At 41.4% G+C, this 19091-nt stretch overlaps 1 protein-coding gene across 2 annotated transcripts in view; it reads right to left on the reverse strand.

Moving 5' to 3' along the window:
- Window positions 1-17881, reverse strand: part of PLSCR4 (phospholipid scramblase 4) — a 47789-nt gene extending 29908 nt beyond the window's left edge. Inside the window, exon 1 of one of the 2 annotated variants that reach the window (XM_075555899.1) lies at window positions 17743-17881. The gene's annotated coding sequence lies outside the window, so the exon portion shown is untranslated. Of the gene's footprint in view, window positions 1-17372; window positions 17615-17742 lie in introns of those variants that run through there. The other variant, XM_075555898.1, reaches the window with a different exon arrangement.
- Window positions 17882-19091: the final 1210 nt, after the last annotated feature.

The following is a 19091-nucleotide window of genomic DNA, read 5'->3' on the forward strand; positions in this document are numbered from 1 at the left end:
CCTAAATATGTCTGGCAGTGGTGACACTTCTGCTTAGTGACATTTCTTCTGAAACTTAAGTCAGATGTATATACATATGTATATATACTGGCAACAGACTGTCAGCACTCACAACCCCTCCTTTGAGACTTTGGACCTTTATTAACGGGCTTGAAGACTCAGTCACATTACTGGAGATCAGTATATTTAACTTGGAAATTCTCTAAATTCACACCAAGAGGAAGCCAACGGGCTACTTTGATTGGAAGTAGCGAAATGCAAGCAAATACAAGGAGCCCCTGACCTACAACGACATATAAAAACGCCCAGGAAAAGGACAACAAAGACCGTTTTTAACTGTGATAAACTGGGGATTTCAACATGAATTTTGTTTTAGGTGTTGTAAAATCGTGTGGTGAGGAAGAGCTTCAATGAGTGCTGCCACCAAACAGGATGACACAACGGATCTAGGGCTGACACATTTCTTCTCAAACAAAAGCCAGAAGTTACATTTTTTTGAGGGGGGAGGTGGTTACAGACTATCTGCACGTGTGAACAGTGTACAATATACTTGTTTCTCAGGATCACTGGGATCCCTCTGGTGTCAGGCAAAAGTCTTCACCACCAGCTGTTTTGTAAAAAGTTTCAGTTCTTTCTCTCATCTCACTGGGGGAACTTTGGGAAACTTTTGAAGACTAGTGTATATAGATAGATCTATATATCCTCCCCGCCTACGGAACTCTGGGTATCATTCCCCTCCATCCACAACCCCCACACCCGCTTCAAACTATTGACGCTATCATTAACTGAATGATATCAGGAGCTTCACCCTTTTTTTGTCAGTCACCTTTTTCTATATTTTCGGTCTGGCCATCTTCCAGGTGGAGGTCAATCCAGAGAACTGCTAGTACAAGGAGTACTCTTTAACATTCAATGTGGATTTCAGACTCATGCCAGGGATTTAAAATGGAGCTACGGCTCTGCTTTTAGACTTTTCCACTCACACATACAATGTGCCTCTGGATTTAGATGCCCCACACTTTCCTCTTGATTATGGATTTTATTTAAAATAAAATAGGTGGGCATTCTTTTATGCACCAACTGGTCCTTTAGATGTCCCTTCTTTTAGGGCAAGCCTTTAAGAGCCCCAGAACTATCCTTCTGATAGCTGGGTATCATCACTGCTATGTAACCTGTCATGTAACTACAGGCTAGCTTCATTGGCAATCTCAATGCCTGAGTATTGGCAATGTTTTTTCTATGGCGGCAATGTGCTAACTCCGAGTCCGTGCCGAGAAAACACAGACTCTGGAGAAGCAGTCGCTCTGGTATAGGGTCGCTCAGAGTTGGAATCATCTCAATGGCAGCTAGTCTGGTTTTGCTGTGGTTTGTGAGGGGAAGGAGCTCTGGTGGTACCGTGGCTATGTACTGGGCTGCTAACAGCATAGTCTGCAGTTCAAAACCACCAGCAGCCACTTGGGAGAATGCCTCTATAAAGAGTTGCTTACAGTCTTGGAAACTCATAGGAGCAATTCTACCAGGTCCAATGGGGCTCTGAGTTGGCATCGGCCCCATAGAGGCAAATTTGGTTTGAGGTTATGTTAGGTGAATGATTTAAAGCACATTTAACCTATCATTTTAAAACCAGCCAGATAGGGCAATATCCAAGAACATGGAACAAAACGATAAGTCTAGTTATAAAAAGCTCAGTGACTTTGTTTTTACTTGTGTGATCTTGTCCCTGGATCTTGGCATGGCCTATCTAACTCTTATGCGACTGTCTACTCCTGACCATTGGCCAGGTGAGCGCAGGTCTAATGTTTACGGATGCCCCTCTCAGGTGAAGACAAGCTAGTCCTGAGCAAACACGACTTGAGGAGGGATGCAATGGGAATTCTTCCACAGAGACCCACCGCCCTGGAAGGTATCCAAAGGACAGGGATACTGCTCTGCCTTCAACTTCTTCTAAGATTGCACGAGCTGCCGCTTGTTCCTTATCTGTTTTGGTTCTTATTTATCATTGTGGGCCCTGGTTCTCAGGTTGCTATCAAGGGGCTTCAGGAGAGCTCACTATCCCACACATTGTTGTGTTTTTCTCAGGTCCTTGCTATTCTGGTTCTGCCTAGCACACCCCTTTCTTTCTAGCCCAGTCGGTTTCATCCAGGTGGGCTGCTCCTAGCTGCTCACTATGCTGCTGGAGGCAGCTGCTCAGAATTTCCGCCAGGACCCTACACATGACCAACGCCCACCCCTATGTAAAACTGTCCATGAAAAAGTTTCATAGGCTTATAAGTGGGAGCCAAGGCACATTTGTAGGGTCTACATGGGAAATATGCTTCCCGTGATCTCCCTCTGTCCTTAATTGAGGGATGGGAGGAAAGTGGTCACTAAACAGAGTGCATTGGAGAGAGGAGTATAGACGATCAAAGGCATAAGCCTGACTTGAACCATTAAAACAGTGTCAGCTGATCCCCTCTCAGATACATGCTGGACCTAATTTGGTTTTCAGGATTCTCTGTATTTTTGTTTTATTTTTTGTTTGTTTATCTCAGAGGTGTTATGCCATTGGCTCACCCTCTTGAAGGTTTGTTATGTTTTTCGGTGTATGAAACCCAGGATTGATGAACCTATAGGGACAGCAAGTAGAATAAGGGTGGGTGGGGGTGGGTAAAATGGAGACAATGTCAAGGATTCCAGGAAATAGAATAATATTGGAAACTGACTGTGGTAGCAATTGTACAATACTGTTTGATGTGAGTAAACTATGGATATATTAACTCCCAATCAATAATAAAACCTTTTAAAAAGACCTTTTAAAAGTACAAACTTAATAAAAATTAATTATAAAAGTAATGTAAAGCCAAATCAAGTCATCCAAAAACTTGTGCCAGCAGTATCCCTAAATATAAATGATTAATCTTATTTAAAAAGCTTTAGCTATACCATATAATAATCTTGAAATAATATTCTATATATCATTAAGTTTTAAAAATCATATTTAAAGTGTATGAGTATGTAGAGTAACTCTCTTAGTTAAACCTCCTGGCTTTTATGCAGTCAGATTTAAAAGAAACAAAGTTGTGTGTATGTTTAGTACCTAGAAATTAAAATTATGATAGCATAATATACCTGCTGTCTATTATTAGACAAAATATAATATCAAGTGAAAACACCAACATAATTTTTTAACCTGAAAGAGAATAAGACACCACTTTTGTTAAATACAAAAACCTCTTAAACCAAAAACTAAACTCACTGCCATTGAGTCTATGTCAACTCACAGCACCCTACAGGACAGGGTAGAACTGGCCCTGTGAGTTTCCCAGATGGTCACTGTTAATGGGAGTAGAAAGTCCATCTTTCTCCCTTGGAGTGGCTGGTGGTTTCAAACTGGTGATCTCATGGAATCTCCTGTCAACTTGCAAAGGGGTGGAGACTAGCCTGTCAATCAGGCCATAAGCAATAACGCCTCTGTGTGGGCATGACCTTCTCCTGAAGTTTCTGGGAACTCCTGTCTTCCTCCTTGGAAGTGGGCCACACATTCTCTCTGCTTCATCTTCCTGCTGACAAGGCACATGGAGCTACACTGATGGAACCAGATCCCTGGAGCTGGAGGAGCCACGTGGAGACCTTTGCCAGTGTTGAGATGCTTCCACTGCCACTGGATCCACACGACTTTCTACCCTGTGATCTTCCTGCACTCAGTGACATTGCATGTGTTGTGTGAGTCTGAAAAGGCACTTATAGACTGGTATTGGACACATGGACTAACATCGGACTCATGGACTTGATCTGCACTGGGCTGGGGTGTTTTCTTAATATACAATTACTCTTTGACATAAAGCTCTTTCTTATACACATAAATGTCTGTGAATTTGTTATGCTAGTCAACCCAGACAAACACATATACTCTCTGGCATTAGTTTAGCTTTTATTCAAGTTTCCTCTTCTACCATCTATATCCTCATGTTTAATTAGCTTTTATTAACTTTCATATTGTGGTATATTTGTTTATGACAAAACTATTTTCTTTTTCTCTCTAAAAAAAATCAGCCTTCTTTTTACAATCTTCCAATTCATCTTTCCTCTGACTCTATACAATTCACTCCAACCCTCTATGACGTCCTACATCCATCTAGTTTCTTCTTCTCATCTTGGCTCTATGATTTTCTTTGGGTTGTATCACGAATCATTCTCCTCATTCTGCAACAACTAGTGTCACATTCTGTAATAAATAATAAGTCACTTAGGAATATCTTCATTTCAACATTGTTTGAAACACAAAAAGCTCTGTTAAAAGTAATCAGTTCTCCACAATATTGACACCATTTAACCCACAAACAACCTCTTGTCTTTAAACCACATTAGAGTGAATTTTGTTGTTGTTGTTGTTTTTAAGGATGAACTAAAAATATCACCTTTTTCTGATACAATTTTGTAGCAAAGTTTCCTAGAGTAACAATTAAAAGTCTAGAGTCTAAACCTGGAAGTAGTTTTTTTCTTGGAAAAGTAAAAGAACTGCGATTGTCAGATTGCCATTACCTCAATACAAAAGCATAAGCTTAAACACATAAAGCTCCCAGAGCACAATGGAGCACAAAAGTGATCATGCACTGCCATCCAGTCGAGACTGACTCGCAGCGACCTTAAAGGGCAGGTAGAGACTGGAACTCTTTACAAGAGCAGAAAGCCTGTCTTTCTCCCCTGAGCAGCTGGTAGTTTTGAACTGCTGATCTTGCAGTTAGCAGTCCAATGCATAACCACCATGCGACCAGGCCTCTTAAAACTCAAGTTTATAAAACCCCACTCAACATTCACTTATAAGGCACATATGACAGCATACAATATGCAATTATAAGGAACTAGTTTTTGAGTGTGATTATATCTACAGAGTTATGAAAGCTTCTATAAAAAATTTCTCATCCCATTTATTGGTCCTAATGCAAAGCAAATCTAATAGCATAACTGTAATCAAATCACCAGAGACAGTCTCTGGTCACTCAACTCTATCAGTTAATCAGTTCAGTGGCCAAACCTGGTTGCATCACACTTTTGCGTTTTCCTTTCCTTAAGCCTCACCCACAAAGTAGGCCTAACTTCCTCAGATCAGCCCCAAAGGACTCATCTGTGGGATCCTGCTTGTCCCATTTCCATCTTACACTGTGACTGAAACTCACTGCAGGGTGGCTGTACTTTCCCCGCTTAGCCCACTGTAAGTTTTTGTCCCTCCTTTCTTTGTAAAGAAGACTCATAGAGGTCTCGTTGCACACTCTAATAGGCCGTCAATCTTTCTGTTTTGTCTACAAGGTCAAAACTAGCCAAAATTTGCTCTTTCACGGACTGGGTTACTATTCTTAGACACGGTGCCCACATAGATTGGCCGACCTGCAAGCCTCTTCTCTGACCGGTCTAAAGGTTCAGGGTTCTGGGTCATAAAGTGGGAGCAAAATACAAAGAGAGGAGCCCAAGAAAATAAGCAGCTTTTAAAGTGAGAGCTGTGAACATTGAAAGCCTCCACAAGGATGTTTTAAAACTCAGTAAAACTTTGAACAAGCAAAGAAACTCTGCCAATTTCCTGTTACCAACCAATCCTTCTTCTCTGGACTACCTGGCAAGATTGTCCCTGGTATCCTCACAGGAACGGGTCACCACTGTTGGCTCAAAACTGGATTTCCTCACACGATTAAAACCCTGTTCTTGGAAGAGTAGCGGGTGTCCTGCTGGTTTTTACGGGGTTCCTACACTCCAGGAGCTGATCTGTGTTCTCTCTCTCTCTCTCCCTCTCTCTTCTCCTTTAGCTCAAGTGCTGCGCTACAGAAAAATGAACATTATAACTCTATAGTAGTGGAGAGTTCTGTGCTGTAAAATTCAAGTGAAATGATAGATGTGTAAGTGATTGGAAGTAGTATTATAAGTGAATTTTGTTAAAGGATTGATAAGCATCTACATATAAGGAAAAGAGGTATATTTCAAAATTTCAAGTTTGATATGTTTCATATTTCACAAAAGAAATCCAGGCTTCATGAATATAAGCTAATGTGCTGATTATTCTAAGTCAGTAAACACATCTTACTTTAAACAACAAAAAGAAAGCTGTTAAATGGTTTGATATATAATTTCCCCTCCCCAACTTCATAGGAAATAATGGTTATCTAATTCTAGTTGTTACATGCAAGGTAGACTTTGAGAAAAGCCAAAAGTGGACACAATACACACATGCTGAGATGGTGAAGCAATATACATTCATGTGCAGAAAATCCAAAGCATGCAGACGAGCATAAGGGAAAACAAACAGTACTTAGTGCTTGTTCGCTGCCATGGGAACATGGAAACTTCACAAAAGTCGCCAGTGTCATCTCCCTCAAAGCCACTGGTAGACTTGAACCACTGGTCTCGAAGGTAGCAGCTCAATGCTTAACCAGCTACACCACAAGGGCTCCTTACAACTCTGATGTACACCCTCCTGCTTTTAAATTAGCCAGTGTCCCTTTTCACTTTTTAGATTTGCTGTGGTTGTTGGGTGCCATCAAGGAGGTCCCGACGCATAGAGCCCTGTGCACACAGAATGAAGCACTGCCCTCACAAGTGTCCCTACGCTGAAGACCACAGGTGCGGCCACTCGGCCATTCCGTCTCACTGAGCAGCTTCTGCTGCCCTTCTACTTTCCCTCTGACAACATGTCCAAAGTCTTGCCATTCTTGCCTCTAAGAAGCTCTCTGGCCAGACTTCTTCCAAAATAGATTAATTTATTTATATATATACTGTATATACTCAAGTAATAAGCCATTTTTCAACACATTTTAATGCATTTTTGTGGTAAAATTAGGTGCCCTGGCTGATATTCAGGTCAGGTTATACTTGAGTATAAATGGTATATATTAAAATTTTTAAAAATCATTTTACTGGGGGCTCATATAACTCTTATCACAATCCATCCACCCATTGTGGCGAGCACATTTGTTGTCATCATCGTTATTTGTCCTTTTAGCAGTCCATGATACTTCCAATAATCTTTTCCAGCACCATAATTCAAACGCATCAATTCTTCTTCAGTCTTTCTTTCACATGCCATGAGGCAACTGAAAATACTGGCTTGAGTCAGGCACACCTTAGTCCTTAAAGTAACATCCTTGCTTTTCAGTACTCTAATGAGGTCTTATGTGGCAGATTTACCCAAAGTTTCACCTCATGAGCCCTAATTGTGGATCCAAGCAAGATGAAATCCTTGAAAATTATGGTAGTTACTAATCTGGTGTCAACTTGAGAAGGGGTGGAGTCTAGCCTGTCAATCAGCTTGATGACAGCTTGATAATCACAGGTCGCAGCTTGATGATCTCATTTGGAGGTCCCACAGAGATAAATAGCTCACTGGCGGCAGAATACACAGACTTTCTGCTTCATCTTCTGGCTAACAAGACACATGGAGCTATATTAGAGTCCTGGAGCTGGACAAGCCACGTGGAAACCCCTGCCAACGCTGAGATGCTCCAACTGCCACTAGATCCACAAGACATTCCACCCACTGGTATCAGACACATGAGCTAATATCCCACTTATGGACTTGATCTGGACTGGGCTGGGATGCTTTCTTAATATACAATTACTCTTTATATAAAGCTGTTTCTTATACACACATGAGTGTCTATGAATTTGCCTCTCTAGTTAATCGGGCTAACACAATAATTCTGATCCTTTCTCTATTAACCATGATGTTACCTGTTGGTCCAGTGGTGAAGATTTTGGTTTTCTGTCCATACTGAAGCCTGCAGTCCTTGATGTTCATCATCAGATGCTTCAAGTCCTCATGTCAGGCAAGCGAGGTGGTGGTTGCATAGCACCGATTGTTAATCAGCCTTCCTCCAATCCCGATGCTGTGTTCCTCTTCATATCGCTCAATTTTGGTGATTATTGGTCAGCATACAGGTTGAGTAGGTTTGGTGAGGGGACACAATCCGGATGCACACCTTTCCAGACTTTAAACTATGTAGTATGCCCTTGTTCTGTTCCCACATTCAAAGCTATCCAATGGAAAGCCTTGTGGGCCCAGTCACATGGAGCACCTTGGCATCTGATCTCCCTTTTGACCCATTTTGAAGTTGTTTCAATGTTTTAAGTCTTCTGCTTTCTTTTCAGTTGAGGGTTTTCTCTGTTTTGTTTTGCCATTGTTGGTCATTTGTTTCTTGTGTTTTGTCTGATTTTTTGTGTGTGAAATCCAGGACAGACAGATCTATAGATACTGGATTAGTGGTTGCTGGGGCCTGGCAGTGGAGGGGTGGGGTGGGGGGAGTTGGGGTGCTAACAACAAGGAGGGGTGAAGGAAAAGCGTGCTGTGAAGTTGACTGTGGTGGTGATTGCACCACTCTCATTGATAAGGTTGAACTATTGAGTTGTATATGTGGATTGTATGCCAATACTCTTTTCAAGTCTCAAAGCCATTGAGTTGATTCTGACTCATAGCAATCCTACAGGATGGGTGACACTGCTCTCGTGGGTTTCGCAGGCTCAAAATCTTTACCAACGCAGAGGTAACTCCTGGAGCACTGTTGAGTTTGAACTTGTGGTGAGCAGCCTTGTGAGTGCTCCACTACACCACTATTACTCCTTTAGTCTCATTGAAAAACTCACTGCCATCACGTCTGCTCACACTCATAGTGACCATGTGGTTAGCAACCTAACTGCTGACCATGTGGTTAGCAACCTAAGCATAACCCCTGTGTCACCAGGTCTCCTTAGGGTGCCTTTAAAAAGGGTCCTTTCAAAACAGTGGCTTTCCAGAGATATGCTAGGCCAGTTAGATTCAAATCAGGGAGATGGTCGTGGAAAATGTTTTCTTGAGATTACCAGGAGTAATCGTAATAGATTTTCTAGAGAAACACATGGGTGATCATGAGGGCTTATTACAAAGGAGTTTTAAGAAAATAGAAATAAATCAGTAAAAGGGTTGGGGGAAGGAGGGGAGAAGCAAGTCATTCCTTAAGGGACATGGAGTTTCCATTAAAAGTGACCCCCCAAAAAAATTGGAAATGAAAAATTGGTGACAATTTATATAATTTGATGAACATAATCAGTGCCAATGAATTAATGGCATGTCTAAAACTGGCTGGAATCGCAAGTGTTCTGTTATTTATATTTTACATCAATAATTAATTTAAAAGTTTTAAGATGTGGGGGAAAAGCTGTTTGCTTCTTGGGCAAGTGGGACAGGACCACCACCTTCCCCAGTGCAAGTGAAGCCCCTAGGAAAGTGCTGACGGCTCATCCTGGGAAGCTGATGATGCACTGGCTGGTCTGACTCTCACCAAGATCAAGTACACACTGTCCCTCCTGCTCCCTAGGAAAGCTGCTGAAAGAGAGCTTTCTGCAAAATATCAGTGATGCCCTGTGCCTGGCCTTATCCTTCCCTCTAGTTCAAGGGCAACGTGACTAAGAAAAATGTTTGCTTCTTTGTATGCCTTCTGACAGTTGTCAAAAGGTCCTGCATTTGGAAACTTGTCCCAAGATGCAGGGTACATGACAAGGCGTGTATATAAACCTCCCTTGAGTAAAGCTCCAGACCGTGGGTGTCTATAGCTTCATGTGCCCCTGACCCCCACTTTGTCACTTTGTCATTTATCTCTAAATCTAGAAGTTTTCTTAATTGCAGATCATGTCCCTCTCGAACTCTGTTTGATTTGTGAGAGAGCAGGTCTCATTAATCTCATAATAAAATATCAGGTAAATAGTCCTATACATAGAAAAATTCCCTTCGTATTCAATATTATTTTGATCATATCATTATTGATCATTTTCTCTCTTTATGTTGAATTTTAACACTTTATTTTAATACTTTAAAAACATCTTCATAGATAGTATATGGATATTATCTCAATTAATTTCACAAAAAACTTATATAAGTACTACAGAAGCTCTGAGGCAAAGAGAAGCATCTATACTTTCCAAAGGGAGCACAGCTAATCAACGGTACCACTGGGATTTTTTCCAGTCATTTCCCTCAAGGCTACAGGATGCTGGTCCCTCTGTCCCTTCCTATTTTCCACTGCAGCTGCCTGCCTTTTGGCCACATGAGCACTCTTCAATATTTATTTTTGAGCTGGGGAAAGTGGAAAATGAGAAAAAGAAAATAAATATAATTCAGTAAGCCATATTTTCTTGTCTCTGCAAAAATTTCACAATTCTTGAAAAGTAACCCAAGTAGAAATGACTAGTTCAAATATGCTTTCTTTACAATGAAACTTTAATTACATAATTGTGTAAGCAAGTGTTATCTTAATAGAGGTGATGTGCTTATATCAACATATGCATTTTAGCTAAGTATACTCTTGTGTATTATAAGTGGCCTAATTTATATGTGCCATTACAGTGCATCATAAGGAAATAACAGCAAATCTTAAACTGAGCCAGTTTACATGTTTTAGTAAATGTAATGGGACCAGTGAAGAAATACTTTCATGAAAAATTCTGTAGCAAGTTTTCTCATGAGATGAACATTGCTCAGAAAGAAGACACTTCTCATGAGGTTCCCTAAACTTTCTCCCAGGGAAACTAGCCCAGAGGGCAGCGTTAGCTGCAGCAATTGCTAATGGATTACTTCCACCAGGACTGAACTGGTACCATCCATCTAATACATTCAATGACTTGGGGTTTCAACTGTAGATACCAATTACTAAATATGTACTAGGTGCCAGAACCTTCCATGTATATTGATTTAATGGGGCTCTTGTGATTGCCATTACACAGATGAGGGAATTGACCTTTTGAAATGAATAACTGACAAGCCCTTAATGAGATTAACCAATACAAAAAAGGGTAGACTCAAATTATGAAAATCATGAATCAAAAGCAGGTATTAATTTCAAGCATTCGTAGAAAAATTCAAAGATGGAAGAGTGATTATAAAGGAGCCCTGGTGGATTAGCGGTCTACACATTGAGCTGCTAACTACAGTTAGTGGTTTGAACTAGTTGTTCTGCAGGAGAAAGAGGAAAGTTTCTATTTCCATAAAGATTTAAAGTCTTAGAAGCCAAAAGGGACTGTTTTATTCTATCCTATAGCATTGCTATGAGTCAGAATCTACTTCATGGCAGTTTTCAGACTACTCACAAACTGGCAGAATGTTAAACAAAGTTAATTCCAGGCAAGACACAAACAAACAAAACAAACTCAAAAATAAAATGAGAATAGACTTATACAGATAAGAGGATTGACTTGGTAGTCAAAACTCCCAGTAAAAGAACCGAGGCACACAAGCTTCAATGGTTAGTTCTAGCAAATGCTTAATAACAAAACAGGATGATGTCTTCACAAATTAAATACAACAGCACTTCCCGGCTCCTTCTGTGAAGTCAGTAATGTTGATAAAAAGTCCCATTCAACTGCAGTGAGTGCGAGCAATGAACAGTGCAAGAAAACAATTCCCGGCGCAGTAGTGTTAAAATGGAAAAGTTCCCAGGAAAAAATTCAGTACAAGAAGGGGAAGGCTTGTGTAATGAGAACTGTCATAATTGATATATGATAAACATCAAAAGAACTTAATGACTATCTGAATAAATAAAAACCATCCCATATTCACAGATCAGCAAACTAAATATTATTGGTGGTAATACCTTCCAAATTGAAATGTAGATCTAATGTAAGCTGTTAAAATCCCAGATACCCTCTTCCAGAAATTGTAAGATTCATATGGAAATGCCAGGGCCCTGTAATAATCATAGCAATCTTGAAAAAGGTGAATAAAATCATTCTCTGATTTAAAATTTTAAATCCAATTAATATGGTATTGGCATAAAATAGATTAATAAAGTAATATTCAGAATCCAGAAATAAATCCTAAGGTTTAGGCTTAATGGGTTTTTGGAAAATATACTGAGACCATTCAACACAGAAATGACCATTCAATAGATTGTGCTAGGGAAACTACATATCTGCATATGAAAGAATTAATTTTGATTTATGTATCAGAAAATAAAAAATATTTTTAAAATGGTTCATTGACCAAAATGTAAAAGATAAAACAATGAAATTCTTAGAAGAAAACATAAGAACAAGGTTTATTGACCTTGGATTAGGCAATGGTATGATAGTGGGTATAGGTGTGATACTAACAGCACAAGTGACCAAATTAAAAAATGAACTTTGTCACAACTAAAATAAATAAATGCTTCTAAGAACATCATCATTCTGTTTCCTTTTACCTCCCGCCCCTTCTCCCTAGGAACAAACAACCAAACAGAAACAACCTCAACAGGGATATTTTTCATCCCCACGGGCCTTCTTTAAGTTTCTTATGTAGGTCCTAAATACACAGGTGACTAATTTCATGTGCCAGTCACTTAATAAACGCCTGAACTAATGGATTTCCAACGTTCCTTCTACTCTACCCCTCTGCAATCAAACGCAACGACTCTCCAGGAGTGTGGGAGTGGATGAGAGACATCTAGAACGATTCGAAATATGCCTTGGAGCTTATTAGAATGTAGAGGCCCGGCCAGTTCTCACGTGTCCATTTGTACGAGGATCACACTGAGGGCATGTTACACCAGATTCTAAACTCCGCCCACAGAATCAGGCTCAGCAGATCTTAGGTCAGGAAGAAGAAAGTGGATTTCCCTCCAGGCAATGAGGCTACCTAGCATCACTTGTTCAAAAGTCACACTTTTAAGAGCCACTAGGGTTTGCTGTACCCGAATGACCTTAATACAAATTCATGAGCTTCCTTCCCCACCCAATTAAACCTTCCTTTCACTAGGAAGATACTTTATCCAAATTCTCTGTCAAAGCTCATGTGTAAACCCAAGTTCATTCACTTTATACTGAATCTGAAGGAAGCCCCAAATCTGCTGTCCGTGATTTCTAAGTGATATCTTGCTAAATCTTATATCCTACCAAAAGAAAATAGGATGGAAACAGTGATAATTGTAAATGTTCACCATCTAGAAAAATGGTTAAATAAACACATTATCATGAAAGTTTATGAATAAAAGTTTACCCCTTTAAAAAAATGGTCACAGGGTAGGGGGCAGCGGGGGAGAAGTGGGGAGAGAGGGGGCCACCAATTGCAATGAATGGCACATAACCACACACCCCCAGCCGGGGGAAGAACAACAGAAACCAGAGGGGAAGGGAGACAGCCGTTGGTTTGAGATTAGAAAATAATTAACAATATACAATCTATCAGGGGACCACAGGGGTTGGGGTGGGGAGGAGGGAGGGAAAAAAAGAGGAGCTGATCCCAAGGGCTAAATGGAAAGTAGATATCTAGAAAAGAATGATGGAATATATGTATGAATATGTTGGCTACAATTGATGTATGGCTTATAATAAGGGTTGTAAGAGCCCCCAATAAAATGATTACAAACATATGATCACAAATGATTTTGTAACAGCCATAAATGTTTATAAGTGGAAAATTTTGTTTGAAAGGCATGAATAAATATAGAATCCATGTCATCTGTAAATACATATATTAAACAATCAAAAAATATCCTCCCAAAACAAAAACGCACTGCCATTAAGTTAATGCTGACTCATACCGACAGAGACTGTCACTGTTTAGGGGAGTAGACAGCCAGTCTGACTCCCGCTGAGCTACGGATGGTTTCAAACTGGTGACCATGTGGATTGCAGCCCAACACGTAACCACTACACCACCAGGGCTTGAGGGGGGGCAGGGGCCAGAATCAGAGCTGGCAAAATATTTGTTGTGAATATGTAACAAAAAACCTTAGTTCTACCTCTTGTAATCCCTTTATAGACTTTAATCCACTACTGGCTCTTGTGGTGCTGTGTTGATTCACTTCTGGGGTTTCGGAGTTACCAGGGATCTGGATCTATTTATGGTTCAACATGTGTGCTGTAAAATCCAATGACTGTGAAGGAGTCAGTCATTCCTGCGTGACCCTTTGGCAACTATTGTATTTAACAAGGAGTGGATTAGGCAGTAGGCAACCACTATCAGTTCTGCTCTCCACGGGCTGTGCCTTCTCCAAAGCTGACTTCTCACCCAGCCTTTTCTGAAGCCTCTTTGGAAGGCTTCAAACCAACTTTTGGTTCAGAGTTGTGTCCTAACCGTTTTTGCTGGTTGGTGTCCCTTATTTATAGAAATATGTAACAGAAAATGAATGTCCACAATCGCACAATTGGGTCTATATTCCTATAACACAGTATCAAGTACATTCCACACAGCTACGGAAGGTGTGTGAATTGTGGCACATAATGTTTTCAAGGTCTGCTTTTGCCTTTCTTTCAAGGCTCCTCTGGGAGACTCGAACTTCCAACCTCTCTCACAGTTAGGAACCATGACATAAATATTGGGGGTTTTATATCACCAGGAAGCTATTTTTGTATATGCTTCTATGCATAACAATTATTATTATTTACCAAAAATAGCTATGAAATGATTTCAATTTGTTTGGGGGTTATTTTGCTTTTTTTTTTACTTCTAGCTTGGCTATATTTCCAAGTCAAACTATTTAGAGCTACCAAATGCTTTTAACTACATATCTTAAAGAAATGCCAAATGTAAGCAGATCTCAATCAATGGTTATGTAAAAAAAACCTCTTACAAATAGTCTTATTGTGAACATTTTTGAATGTAGATTTCTATTTTCACACATGGAAATACATTTGGTAGGAAAATTCTAGTAAGTTAGCTCATACATGTTAATTTTTTAATGGACATTATCATTACAAAGTGCTATGAACACATTTATTTCTGCTGGTTATAAAAATCTATTTCCCTCTTAGCATTAACAAAATGGAGTGGTATTAATATTTAAAAATTAGCAAAATGAGCAAAAACATGATTTATTTTAATCTGCCTTTTTATGATAATGTGTGTTTTGGAATTGCATTCTGTTTATCTGTACTTTCCTTGCTGTAAATAGATTTTTTTTTAATCCTCTGGGTGAATGATTCTTACAGACATGACAATTTTAGCACTATTAGAAAAATTAGCTCTTTTTCTGTTATGTCCCTGTATGCGTTTTTTGTATACAGATGTTAATACAATTACTTAGACCCTTAGTGGGGTTTTAGGCTTTCGTATTATGTTTTAAAATGTTTTCCCATAGGCTCTGTAGGAGGTTTTCTTTTCTATTTTTAAGTCTCCCATGCTCAGATTTAATATAATAGGTCATGTAGGAGATATTTATTTATTAAGAGTAAAATTCTAGTATTATTAATTTTCCCAAATTAATAATTGATTGTCCAAGTATAAGCTATTAAATACCTTCTTCCCACATTTCTTAATTCAAAATCATTGCTTCAAATGGCAGGTTTTTTTATTGCTATATCTCTGCCTCTTAGGTTTTATTGATCTGTCTGGTTCTTGATCTGTTTCATTCTTTACTCACTATAGGTTTGCAATTCTTTGTGTAACCTAGGAAAGCCCCACCCTTAAAGTTTTATTCACATCTTCCCAATTGTTCTCCAATGTTTTCTCTTCCACATAAGTTAATAGACCAGTTCAAAGAACAAACAAAATATTATTAAAATGGTATTTAATTTTAAAAATAATATGTACTGCCATCTGTACATTTTCATATATACATTTACTTTTATGTTTTTTATGTGGGTCCCCATGAGTACTTTTCTCTTAGCAGAGTTAAGTATTTTCTTTTTCAAATAGATCTTTCAATGTTGTGTTATTTCTTGACAAATTAAATGAGATATTTGCATCATTATTGTAGTTTTGAGTTTATTAAAGAGCATCAATTGACTTTTGTAATTTAGATTTAAATGCAATAGGTCACTTGGTAAATTCTCTTATTCTTCTAATTTCACTGGAAATTTCACTCAGGAGTTCTGAAACAACAAGCCGCTCATTGGGAAAAAGATGAGGCTTTCCACTCTGGTGAAGAATTACAGTCTCGGAAACCCACAGGAGCAGTTCTACCCTATCCTCCAGGGTCACTGTGAGTTGGAATTTATTTAATGGCAACAAGCTTGGTTTTGATACAATTCATAACAATGTAACAAAATGTGATGGCAAACAGTATTTGCTTTTACAAATTGGATGGAAATGATGCCACTGTTTTAGATTAAACATGATGCCAGGTAGGTTATTGGTGGCTGGGTGAAAGGGTGAAAGCTACCGGTTATAACCACAAAATTAAACCCACTGTTGGAAGCTGATTCAGACCTAAAGCGAGCCTACAGGGTCAAGTAGACCTGATCCACAGGGTTTCCTGGCGGTGATAGCTGACAAATTAGTATGAAAGCTGAGAATTTAAAAGAAAAAAAATCCATTCACAATGGTCAGAAGTTCAGATCCACGATTCACTCTCCAGGAGAAAGAGAGATTGTCTGTTCCCTAAGGCCTGTAACCTCTGAGACCACATATGAGTTGACCAGGAGTTACGCTCCAGCGCCGGACAGGGGGAGGGTTTGGGGTCCACAGAGGAGCAGTCCCGCCCTGCATAGCTGGGAAGCTGGCCGCCTCCAGAGTGTGTAACCACGGTGCCACGACTATTACGGTAGCATGCACTTTTTAGTATTGACTCTACACCCGCCTAAATCCATGGGCATGAACCTTCAAGGAGAACCTAGGCACTTGCATTTGTTTGGGTGACTCTCATGTTAAATATGTGCCGTTCGACGCCACTTAGAAAGGGAAGCAAAGCCAGACTCTAAGTAACGGAAACTGACGTCCTTAAGCAGACATTATTTTTTGGTTTGGCATCAAGGGCGCAATGCCTCATATTAAATTCCATCCCCTCAGTTTGTCGGTGGATAGTATTAACCATTAATCACTCCCCCACCCCCCCACCCCCGTGTGCCCCGGCTTCCCCGCCACTTGTTCCCACGCAGGTTGGACCTGCAGTCGCGCTGCCGCCTGAGCTGCGCAGAGGAAACGCCTGGCTGAGGAGATCTGAGAGGCGCCCGCGAGGCAGGAGACGCCCCTAAGAATAGCCGGGTGGAGGTGGGGGGCGCCCAGGAGAGGGGACCCAGGTCAGTCTGCGGCGGGAAGGAGGCGCCAGGAGAGCACAGGGCTCAGTCCCTCTGGGGCATACTAAGTCCCCGAAATGGACATCTGCACCCCAAGGGGAGTTCCGGGGATACCGACCCCCATCCCAGCAAGCCCTCCCGTTGGTCTCGGCTGCCCGCGTGCGCAGTGCCCCAAAACTTGTGCCACCACCTGAGGACGAGGCGCGGCGGCTGGGGGGGCGGGGACGCCCACCCCCCTGCGCCCCGGTCCCCCACCCCAGTCTGCCGCCGCCGCAGCCCGGACCCTGAGGCACGGTAGCCGGGCACTGCCCCCTTCCCGCCCGCCCCGAAGGCCGCAGGACCCAGCTGTGTGGGCCTGGAGCTAGGCTGCTCGCTGGAGAACAGCGCAGGAGGGGAGAAGAAGGCTTCCCATCCAAGCGGGCGAGCGGGACCGCGGCCCCGGGAGCTACCTGCTCTCCCGGCCTCGATCCTGGGCGCTCGCGGGGCTCAGGCCTCGACCCAGATCCGCCGCGGGTGCAGAGCCGTGAACTCGCGCCGCAGTGGTCGGGGCGCGGGGTGGGGGAGAAGGTGGGGGGCAGCGCCCGGGCTGGTTTCAAATTCAAAACAAACAGGCGGAGGAGGGGAGGGCCCTGAGAGAGGGCACCGTGCTGCCCAGCCCTAGAGGGAGGCCAAAGGAAAAGAGAGAGCCAGCCCGTGCTTCCCTTTCCTCCGGCCCCACCCATTCTCATGAGGGGGATTTCTTAGGATGGGGGGGCGGGGGCGGAGAAACCACTTGTTCACAAGATTCTTTATATTCAGCTTTGGCAACCCCACACCTACTTCTTGGCAGTTGGTCTTAGCCAGAATTGGCCTTGGCAGGGTCACGCTGGGTGGACACACTCAGGCACTGGGTCCAGACGTTTTCTGTCCTTTTCTCTTCCATCGTTTTGGAAGCCGCCAGTTTCATCTTGGAGTGGGCAAGGGCACCATGCCAGGAAAGCAGGGGGGTGAAGGGGAGAGGGAGGGGGCATGGTTGCCTGTGTTTTCTGACACGGACAAAAATGCAATGTGTTCATTACCACTGTTCGCCCAGGGGCTCCTTTCCAAATGGGATTCCAAGCTGGCGGGATTCATAGGGAGAAGCACAAACCCTCCCAGAAAGTGGGAGCGCCCAACTGTCCCCCGCTGACCTTTCACAGACTTAGAAGTGAACAAAAGTAAATTAATTTGAGCTCTGGGGGAAAGTTGGAAGGGCTCCACCATGGGGAAAGTTTGAATTGGAGGAAGCAAAAGAGAGTGAAGCTCTGGAATTTTCCATGTCTCATCGGATGCTTGCTGTCTGCCATTATGTGCGTGAGAATACATATTTTGTATTTATATTGCATTTTCTCAGTAGAACGTGCATGAGACTCCTTTCAAATGCAGAAGTGTTGTGTTAAAAGCATAAAACAAAGGAAAAAGAACCAAAGCTATGGAAAATATAATCCTACTTATTGGTTTTGTTTGCATTCATGAGAAAGGAAAAGAGCTTAGGACAGCAGCTGTCCCCAGTAGCCACATGTACGTTGACAAAAATTCAAGAGCAAAACATGTCTTATGAAGTATATTGCTTTGGGGATAAACAAACCACCTGAAAGCATTCCATATGACCTAAATCATGATTTGAATGAAAAGCAGCCATGCTAATCCACATCCAGAATTCCCAATCTGATCATATTCCCGTCGCAGTACTCCAGGAGATGACACATTTCCCTATTTTATATGCTGTGCACATTTAAAAATATATATTGCTATACATATAGTTGACCCTTGGACAACGTGGGGCCTAGGGACATCAACCACTGTGCAGTAAAAATCCATGTATAACTTCTGACTCCCTACTATATTCTGAACTACTATTGTTGACCAGAATCATGACCAATGACATCAACAGATGGCTAAGCAGATATTTTGTGTGCTCGATGCTGCTCTGTCCTCTTCCCTTACGGTTTCCAGTGTAAGAAACCCTATGTAGGGAAATGAAACTGATAGCAATATATATTTTAATAGGTCTTAGATAGTAAACCCACATAAAACCTGCATTTCAGTGAGAGATGAAAAAAAAAGTTATTTCACAAAGAGGCATAGCTACCACAAAGGCTTCAAGGATTTGTTTTTCTTTTCTGAAGTTGTCCCTATGCTGGACTCAT

The sequence above is a fragment of the Tenrec ecaudatus genome, chromosome 8 (genome assembly GCF_050624435.1).
Source record: "Tenrec ecaudatus isolate mTenEca1 chromosome 8, mTenEca1.hap1, whole genome shotgun sequence".
Taxonomy (NCBI): domain Eukaryota; kingdom Metazoa; phylum Chordata; class Mammalia; order Afrosoricida; family Tenrecidae; genus Tenrec; species Tenrec ecaudatus.